The sequence below is a fragment of the Notolepis coatsorum genome (genome assembly GCF_963971535.1).
Source record: "Notolepis coatsorum genome assembly, chromosome: 20".
Lineage (NCBI taxonomy): Eukaryota > Metazoa > Chordata > Actinopteri > Aulopiformes > Paralepididae > Notolepis > Notolepis coatsorum.
This window is the reverse complement of record NC_140184.1, coordinates 73,001,436-73,011,435: the sequence shown is the minus strand read 5'-3', so window position 1 is coordinate 73,011,435 and position 10,000 is coordinate 73,001,436.

Genomic DNA, 10,000 nt, shown 5'->3' with positions numbered 1-10,000 from the left:
GGGGATCACAGTGGGGAGCACAGTGGGGATCACAGTGGGGATCACAGTGGGGATAATCCCTGCTCTGTCGGGCTTCTCCACCGTGTTTGGTGACTGAGCACTTGCCAAATTATTTGAGTTATTGATCACTATCGATCAAAGCGCTTCGAGACGTGGCCCGCTTAATAACCGACCAAGTCCAATCCTCATTATTTCAACCGTCATCCGAAGCTCAATTGGATTATGCGTCATTATTTTGAGTGTGACATAATCAGACCAATTTCCTATTGACTGATGAATCTAAATTCCTGGTAATTACTGTCAATGGCAGAGCTGTGTCTCTTCTGAACGCAACATATCCAGAGGAAAGGAATGACAACGTTTGAAAAGGAACTTCAGTAGAACTAATGGTATTTCCATTACATCTGGGATATTTCATCTCACACTGAATTACAAAACCAGATTCCCCTTACGATATACTGGCGCGGGCCATTAACACATAATTACCAAGTGCGACTATGGCTTGTGTGGAATACGGGCACTTGGACAGCATTTAGCTTCAAATAACTGTTTTGGTTTTATGTGCTTTAACCCTTTCACTACCACACTACAGACGGTGGTTAACCATTTCATTGCCACAGAAGGTTAACCCTTTACTATCACTCAACCGATCCAACTGAAGGCTCATGAAGGTAAAGTCCAACTGAAGGCTCATGAAGATAAAGTCCAACTGAAGGCTCATGAAGGTAAAGTCCAACTGAAGGCTCATGAAGGTAAAGACCAACTGAAGGCTCATGAAGGTAAAGTCCAACTGAAGGCTCATGAAGGTAAAGTCCAACTGAAGGCTCATGAAGGTAAAGTCCAACTGAAGGCTCATGAAGGTAAAGTCCAACTGAAGGCTGATGAAGGTAAAGACCAACTGAAGGCTCATGAAGGTAAAGTCCAACTGAAGGCTCATGAAGGTAAAGTCCAACTGAAGGCTCATGAAGGTAAAGTCCAACTGAAGGCTCATGAAGGTAAAGTCCAACTGAAGGCTCATGAAGGTAAAGTCCAACTGAAGGCTCATGAAGGTAAAGTCCAACTGAAGGCTCATGAAGGTAAAGTCCAACTGAAGGCTCATGAAGGTAAAGTCCAACTGAAGGCTCATGAAGGTAAAGTCCAACTGAAGGCTCATGAAGGTAAAGTCCAACTGAAGGCTCATGAAGGTAAAGTCCAACTGAAGGCTCATGAAGGTAAAGTCCAACTGAAGGCTCATGAAGGTAAAGTCCAACTGAAGGCTCATGAAGGTAAAGACCAACTGAAGGCTCATGAAGGTAAAGTCCAACTGAAGGCTCATGAAGGTAAAGACCAACTGAAGGATCATGAAGGTAAAGTCCAACTGAAGGCTCATGAAGGTAAAGACCAACTGAAGGCTGAAGGTAAAGTCCAACTGAAGGCTCATGAAGGTAAAGTCCAACTGAAGGCTCATGAAGGTAAAGTCCAACTGAAGGCACATGAAGGTAAAGACCAACTGAAGGCTCATGAAGGTAAAGTCCAACTGAAGGCTCATGAAGGTAAAGTCCAACTGAAGGCTCATGAAGGTAAAGTCCAACTGAAGGCTCATGAAGGTAAAGTCCAACTGAAGGCTCATGAAGGTAAAGTCCAACTGAAGGCGCATGAAGGTAAAGTCCAACTGAAGGCTGAAGGTAAAGTCCAACTGAAGGCTGAAGGTAAAGTCCAACTGAAGGCTGAAGGTAAAGTCCAACTGAAGGCTCATGAAGGTAAAGTCCAACTGAAGGCTCATGAAGGTAAAGTCCAACTGAAGGCTGAAGGTAAAGTCCAACTGAAGGCTCATGAAGGTAAAGTCCAACTGAAGGCTCATGAAGGTAAAGTCCAACTGAAGGCTCATGAAGGTAAAGTCCAACTGAAGGCTGAAGGTAAAGTCCAACTGAAGGCTCATGAAGGTAAAGTCCAACTGAAGGCTCATGAAGGTAAAGTCCAACTGAAGGCTCATGAAGGTAAAGACCAACTGAAGGATCATGAAGGTAAAGTCCAACTGAAGGCTCATGAAGGTAAAGTCCAACTGAAGGCTCATGAAGGTAAAGTCCAACTGAAGGCTCATGAAGGTAAAGTCCAACTGAAGGCTCATAAGGAGGTAAAGTCCAACTGAAGGCTCATGAAGGTAAAGTCCAACTGAAGGCTCATGAAGGTAAAGTCCAACTGAAGGCTCATGAAGGTAAAGTCCAACTGAAGGCTCATGAAGGTAAAGTCCAACTGAAGGATCATGAAGGTAAAGTCCAACTGAAGGCTCATGAAGGTAAAGTCCAACTGAAGGCTCATGAAGGTAAAGTCCAACTGAAGGCTCATGAAGGTAAAGTCCAACTGAAGGCTCATGAAGGTAAAGTCCAACTGAAGGCTCATAAGGAGGTAAAGTCCAACTGAAGGCTCATGAAGGTAAAGTCCAACTGAAGGCTCATGAAGGTAAAGTCCAACTGAAGGCTCATGAAGGTAAAGTCCAACTGAAGGCTCATGAAGGTAAAGTCCAACTGAAGGCTCATGAAGGTAAAGTCCAACTGAAGGCTCATGAAGGTAAAGACCAACTGAAGGCTGATGAAGGTAAAGTCCAACTGAAGGATCATGAAGGTAAAGACCAACTGAAGGCTCATGAAGGTAAAGTCCAACTGAAGGCTCATGAAGGTAAAGTCCAACTGAAGGCTCATGAAGGTAAAGTCCAACTGAAGGCTCATGAAGGTAAAGTCCAACTGAAGGCTCATGAAGGTAAAGACCAACTGAAGGCTCATGAAGGTAAAGACCAACTGAAGGCTCATGAAGGTAAAGTCCAACTGAAGGCTCATGAAGGTAAAGTCCAACTGAAGGATCATGAAGGTAAAGTCCAACTGAAGGATCATGAAGGTAAAGTCCAACTGAAGGCTCATGAAGGTAAAGTCCAACTGAAGGCTCATGAAGGTAAAGTCCAACTGAAGGCTCATGAAGGTAAAGTCCAACTGAAGGCTCATGAAGGTAAAGTCCAACTGAAGGCACATGAAGGTAAAGTCCAACTGAAGGCTCATGAAGGTAAAGTCCAACTGAAGGCTCATGAAGGTAAAGTCCAACTGAAGGCTCATGAAGGTAAAGTCCAACTGAAGGCTGAAGCTAAAGTCCAACTGAAGGCTCATGAAGGTAAAGTCCAACTGAAGGCTCATGAAGGTAAAGTCCAACTGAAGGCTCATGAAGGTAAAGTCCAACTGAAGGCTCATGAAGGTAAAGTCCAACTGAAGGCTCATGAAGGTAAAGTCCAACTGAAGGCTCATGAAGGTAAAGTCCAACTGAAGGCTCATGAAGGTAAAGTCCAACTGAAGGCTCATGAAGGTAAAGACCAACTGAAGGCTCATGAAGGTAAAGTCCAACTGAAGGCTCATGAAGGTAAAGTCCAACTGAAGGCTCATGAAGGTAAAGACCAACTGAAGGCTGAAGGTAAAGTCCAACTGAAGGCTCATGAAGGTAAAGTCCAACTGAAGGCTCATGAAGGTAAAGTCCAACTGAAGGCTCATGAAGGTAAAGTCCAACTGAAGGCTCATGAAGGTAAAGACCAACTGAAGGCTCATGAAGGTAAAGTCCAACTGAAGGCTCATGAAGGTAAAGTCCAACTGAAGGCTCATGAAGGTAAAGTCCAACTGAAGGCTCATAAGGAGGTAAAGTCCAACTGAAGGCTCATGAAGGTAAAGTCCAACTGAAGGCTCATGAAGGTAAAGTCCAACTGAAGGCTCATGAAGGTAAAGTCCAACTGAAGGCTGAAGCTAAAGACCAACTGAAGGATCATGAAGGTAAAGTCCAACTGAAGGCTGAAGGTAAAGTCCAACTGAAGGCTCATGAAGGTAAAGTCCAACTGAAGGCTCATGAAGGTAAAGTCCAACTGAAGGCTCATGAAGGTAAAGTCCAACTGAAGGCTGATGAAGGTAAAGTCCAACTGAAGGCTCATGAAGGTAAAGTCCAACTGAAGGCTCATGAAGGTAAAGTCCAACTGAAGGCTCATGAAGGTAAAGACCAACTGAAGGCTGAAGGTAAAGTCCAACTGAAGGCTCATGAAGGTAAAGTCCAACTGAAGGCTCATGAAGGTAAAGACCAACTGAAGGCTCATGAAGGTAAAGTCCAACTGAAGGCTCATGAAGGTAAAGACCAACTGAAGGCTCATGAAGGTAAAGACCAACTGAAGGCTCATGAAGGTAAAGTCCAACTGAAGGATCATGAAGGTAAAGACCAACTGAAGGCTCATGAAGGTAAAGTCCAACTGAAGGCTCATGAAGGTAAAGTCCAACTGAAGGCTCATGAAGGTAAAGACCAACTGAAGGCTCATGAAGGTAAAGTCCAACTGAAGGCTCATGAAGGTAAAGTCCAACTGAAGGCTCATGAAGGTAAAGTCCAACTGAAGGCTCATGAAGGTAAAGTCCAACTGAAGGCTCATAAGGAGGTAAAGTCCAACTGAAGGCTCATGAAGGTAAAGTCCAACTGAAGGCTCATGAAGGTAAAGTCCAACTGAAGGCTCATGAAGGTAAAGTCCAACTGAAGGCTCATGAAGGTAAAGTCCAACTGAAGGCTCATGAAGGTAAAGTCCAACTGAAGGCTCATGAAGGTAAAGTCCAACTGAAGGCTCATGAAGGTAAAGTCCAACTGAAGGATCATGAAGGTAAAGTCCAACTGAAGGCTCATGAAGGTAAAGTCCAACTGAAGGCTCATGAAGGTAAAGTCCAACTGAAGGATCATGAAGGTAAAGTCCAACTGAAGGCTCATGAAGGTAAAGTCCAACTGAAGGCTCATGAAGGTAAAGTCCAACTGAAGGATCATGAAGGTAAAGACCAACTGAAGGCTCATGAAGGTAAAGTCCAACTGAAGGCTCATGAAGGTAAAGTCCAACTGAAGGCTCATGAAGGTAAAGTCCAACTGAAGGCTCATGAAGGTAAAGTCCAACTGAAGGCTCATGAAGGTAAAGACCAACTGAAGGCTCATGAAGGTAAAGACCAACTGAAGGCTCATGAAGGTAAAGTCCAACTGAAGGCTCATGAAGGTAAAGTCCAACTGAAGGCTGATGAAGGTAAAGTCCAACTGAAGGCTCATGAAGGTAAAGTCCAACTGAAGGCTCATGAAGGTAAAGTCCAACTGAAGGCTCATGAAGGTAAAGTCCAACTGAAGGCTCATGAAGGTAAAGTCCAACTGAAGGCTGAAGGTAAAGTCCAACTGAAGGCTCATGAAGGTAAAGTCCAACTGAAGGCTCATGAAGGTAAAGTCCAACTGAAGGCTCATGAAGGTAAAGTCCAACTGAAGGCTCATGAAGGTAAAGACCAACTGAAGGCTGAAGGTAAAGACCAACTGAAGGCTCATGAAGGTAAAGTCCAACTGAAGGCTCATGAAGGTAAAGTCCAACTGAAGGCTGATGAAGGTAAAGTCCAACTGAAGGCTCATGAAGGTAAAGTCCAACTGAAGGCTCATGAAGGTAAAGTCCAACTGAAGGCTGAAGGTAAAGTCCAACTGAAGGCTCATGAAGGTAAAGTCCAACTGAAGGCTCATGAAGGTAAAGTCCAACTGAAGGCTCATGAAGGTAAAGTCCAACTGAAGGCTCATGAAGGTAAAGTCCAACTGAAGGCTGAAGGTAAAGTCCAACTGAAGGCTCATGAAGGTAAAGTCCAACTGAAGGCTCATGAAGGTAAAGTCCAACTGAAGGCTCATGAAGGTAAAGTCCAACTGAAGGCTCATGAAGGTAAAGTCCAACTGAAGGCTCATGAAGGTAAAGACCAACTGAAGGCTCATGAAGGTAAAGACCAACTGAAGGCTCATGAAGGTAAAGTCCAACTGAAGGATCATGAAGGTAAAGACCAACTGAAGGCTCATGAAGGTAAAGACCAACTGAAGGCTCATGAAGGTAAAGACCAACTGAAGGCTCATGAAGGTAAAGTCCAACTGAAGGCTCATGAAGGTAAAGTCCAACTGAAGGCTCATGAAGGTAAAGTCCAACTGAAGGCTCATGAAGGTAAAGTCCAACTGAAGGCTCATGAAGGTAAAGTCCAACTGAAGGCTCATGAAGGTAAAGTCCAACTGAAGGCTCATGAAGGTAAAGTCCAACTGAAGGCTCATGAAGGTAAAGTCCAACTGAAGGCTCATGAAGGTAAAGTCCAACTGAAGGCTCATGAAGGTAAAGTCCAACTGAAGGCTCATGAAGGTAAAGTCCAACTGAAGGCTCATGAAGGTAAAGTCCAACTGAAGGCTCATGAAGGTAAAGTCCAACTGAAGGCTCATGAAGGTAAAGTCCAACTGAAGGCTCATAAGGAGGTAAAGTCCAACTGAAGGCTCATGAAGGTAAAGTCCAACTGAAGGCTCATGAAGGTAAAGACCAACTGAAGGCTCATGAAGGTAAAGTCCAACTGAAGGCTCATGAAGGTAAAGACCAACTGAAGGCTCATGAAGGTAAAGTCCAACTGAAGGCTCATGAAGGTAAAGTCCAACTGAAGGCTCATGAAGGTAAAGACCAACTGAAGGCTCATGAAGGTAAAGTCCAACTGAAGGCTCATGAAGGTAAAGTCCAACTGAAGGCTCATGAAGGTAAAGTCCAACTGAAGGCTCATGAAGGTAAAGTCCAACTGAAGGCTCATGAAGGTAAAGTCCAACTGAAGGCTCATGAAGGTAAAGTCCAACTGAAGGCTGAAGCTAAAGTCCAACTGAAGGCTCATGAAGGTAAAGTCCAACTGAAGGCTGAAGGTAAAGACCAACTGAAGGCTCATGAAGGTAAAGTCCAACTGAAGGCTCATGAAGGTAAAGTCCAACTGAAGGCTCATGAAGGTAAAGTCCAACTGAAGGCTGAAGGTAAAGTCCAACTGAAGGCTCATGAAGGTAAAGTCCAACTGAAGGCTCATGAAGGTAAAGTCCAACTGAAGGCTCATGAAGGTAAAGTCCAACTGAAGGCTCATGAAGGTAAAGTCCAACTGAAGGCTCATGAAGGTAAAGTCCAACTGAAGGCTCATGAAGGTAAAGACCAACTGAAGGCTCATGAAGGTAAAGTCCAACTGAAGGCTGAAGGTAAAGTCCAACTGAAGGCTCATGAAGGTAAAGTCCAACTGAAGGCTCATGAAGGTAAAGTCCAACTGAAGGCTCATGAAGGTAAAGACCAACTGAAGGCTCATGAAGGTAAAGTCCAACTGAAGGCTCATGAAGGTAAAGTCCAACTGAAGGCTCATGAAGGTAAAGTCCAACTGAAGGCTCATGAAGGTAAAGTCCAACTGAAGGCTCATGAAGGTAAAGACCAACTGAAGGCTCATGAAGGTAAAGACCAACTGAAGGCTCATGAAGGTAAAGTCCAACTGAAGGCTCATGAAGGTAAAGACCAACTGAAGGCTCATGAAGGTAAAGTCCAACTGAAGGCTCATGAAGGTAAAGACCAACTGAAGGCTCATGAAGGTAAAGTCCAACTGAAGGCTCATGAAGGTAAAGTCCAACTGAAGGCTCATGAAGGTAAAGTCCACCTGAAGGCTCATGAAGGTAAAGTCCAACTGAAGGCTCATAAGGAGGTAAAGTCCAACTGAAGGCTCATGAAGGTAAAGTCCAACTGAAGGCTCATGAAGGTAAAGTCCAACTGAAGGCTCATGAAGGTACAGTCCAACTGAAGGCTCATAAGGAGGTAAAGTCCAACTGAAGGCTCATAAGGAGGTAAAGTCCAACTGAAGGCTCATAAGGAGGTAAAGTCCAACTGAAGGCTCATGAAGGTAAAGTCCAACTGAATTTGACTTGACATTTTGACAGTGCTTACTTCCAACCCGATTGTCACAAGGTCATAATATCAAAGTATTCTAATTCAAAGGTTAACTCTCTGAAGCCCTGTTGGGGCTTGTTGGGGTCGGGGGGGTCGGGCATTCAGTACCACATACAGTATTAGATTAGATTAGATTAGATTCAAATTGATTGTCATCATACAGCACAAGTACAGTACAACGTAAAGACGTCTGGCATCCAACCAGAGTGCAAATGTAGCAGTAAAGTGCAACAGTAATATATAATGCCTGCGCAGATTCAAAAAATATATATTATTATTAATTATTATTAATGTCAAGCATAACCTGCGCTTGAAGATGGACAGTGGACAAAAGACGAAGGGTGGAGCAGAGAGGGAGACAGAGGGAAAAAAGAGGCACTTGCAGGAGATGCCGCTAAATGTGGCAAAATTTGAAAAGAAACTTGAAACTTGAATGTTTTCTTGCACCACGGGACCACCAGGTTAGTCAGTGATAAAAATAAACATGCTAGCTAGCTAACATAGCTAACATTACCATGCATCATCATCGTCCCCCTGTCAAAAGCCCAATGTTAAAGCTGCCAAGAAACTGGACAATCAATAATTTAACCCTTGTGTCTGAAAACTAAAGTGGTATATGTTGAAATACGTTTCCACTTTTTTTTCCATAAATCTTTTATTCAACTTCAGCGCTGATCATAACAGTTTTTAGAATAAATATATATATATATATATATATATATACAGTATATGGTATATACAGCATTATTGTACCTGCTATCATACAGAGTAATGGGTTATATGCAGGTGTACACACAAGTATATATAGAGAGGTTATAATGCAGGTATTTTCAGACAGATATGGTATATATATATATACCGGTATATACAGCACTGAAATACAGTATAAAGTACATACTGTACATACAGTACCATATATGCGCCATCAGAAAGCTGGGACCCTAAAGAATAATTTAAGACGCAGCTCAACTCTAAGTAATGTCGGCAGCATGATCCCTTCAATTAACCCTATTCTGTCAACGTGTTTCAGCGTGTGCCCCTCCCAAACACGCTGGCATAATAATAATAATAATAATAATAATAATAATAATAATAATAATAATAATAATAATAATAATAATAATAATAATAATAATAATAATAATAATAATAATAATAATAATAATAATAATAATAATAATAATAATAATAATAATAATAATAATAATAATAATAATAATAATAATAATAATAATAATAATAATAATAATAATAATAATAATAATAATAATAATAATAATAATAATAATAATAATAATAATAATAATAATAATAATAATAATAATAATAATAATAATAATAATAATAATAAAAATAATAATAATAATAATAATAATAATAATAATAATAATAATAATAATAATAATAATAATAATAATAATAATAATAATAATAATAATAATAATAATAATACTAATACTACTAATAATAATAATAATAATAATAATAATAATAATAATAATAATAATAATAATAAATGTTATTGAAGGGACCATCCTGAACCTTTTCCCGTTGTGTCACAGGACAGAGCACCCCTTCAGCAGTCTGAAGCAGTCTGATCCAGCCTGATCCGGTTACGATCTGGATGATTGAAGCACTGTTATGTTCTGAATCTCGCGTAGAGAGAGGCTCGGGACGTTATGTAATTCGCCGATAATGACCGTTCCCGCGCTCTACTCTGTGTGACGCCGCAGCGATCTTTGGGTAATTTCGTTGAACAATTTAATTTCATTCAGACACCTGGAGGTTAAATGTCAAGAGACCCCTTTGAAAATGGCCTTGTCCAAATGTTCCTCTCAAAACTTCGCTTAACTTTGAAGCAATATTTATCTTCAAAGTTTCCCATGAACCATTTCACTACCACACTACAGAAGGTTAACCTTTCACTACCACACTACAGAAGGTTAACCTTTCACTACCACACTACAGAAGGTTAACCTTTCACTACCACACTACAGAAGGTTAACCTTTCACTACCACACTACAGAAGGTTAACCTTTCACTACCACACTACAGAAGGTTAACCTTTCACTACCACACTACAGAAGGTTAACCTTTCACTACCACACTACAGAAGGTTAACCTTTCACTACCACGCTACAGAAGGTTAACCTTTCACTACCACACTACAGAAGGTTAACCTTTTACTACCACACTACAGAAGGTTAACCTTTCACTACCACACTACAGAAGGTTAACCTTTCACTA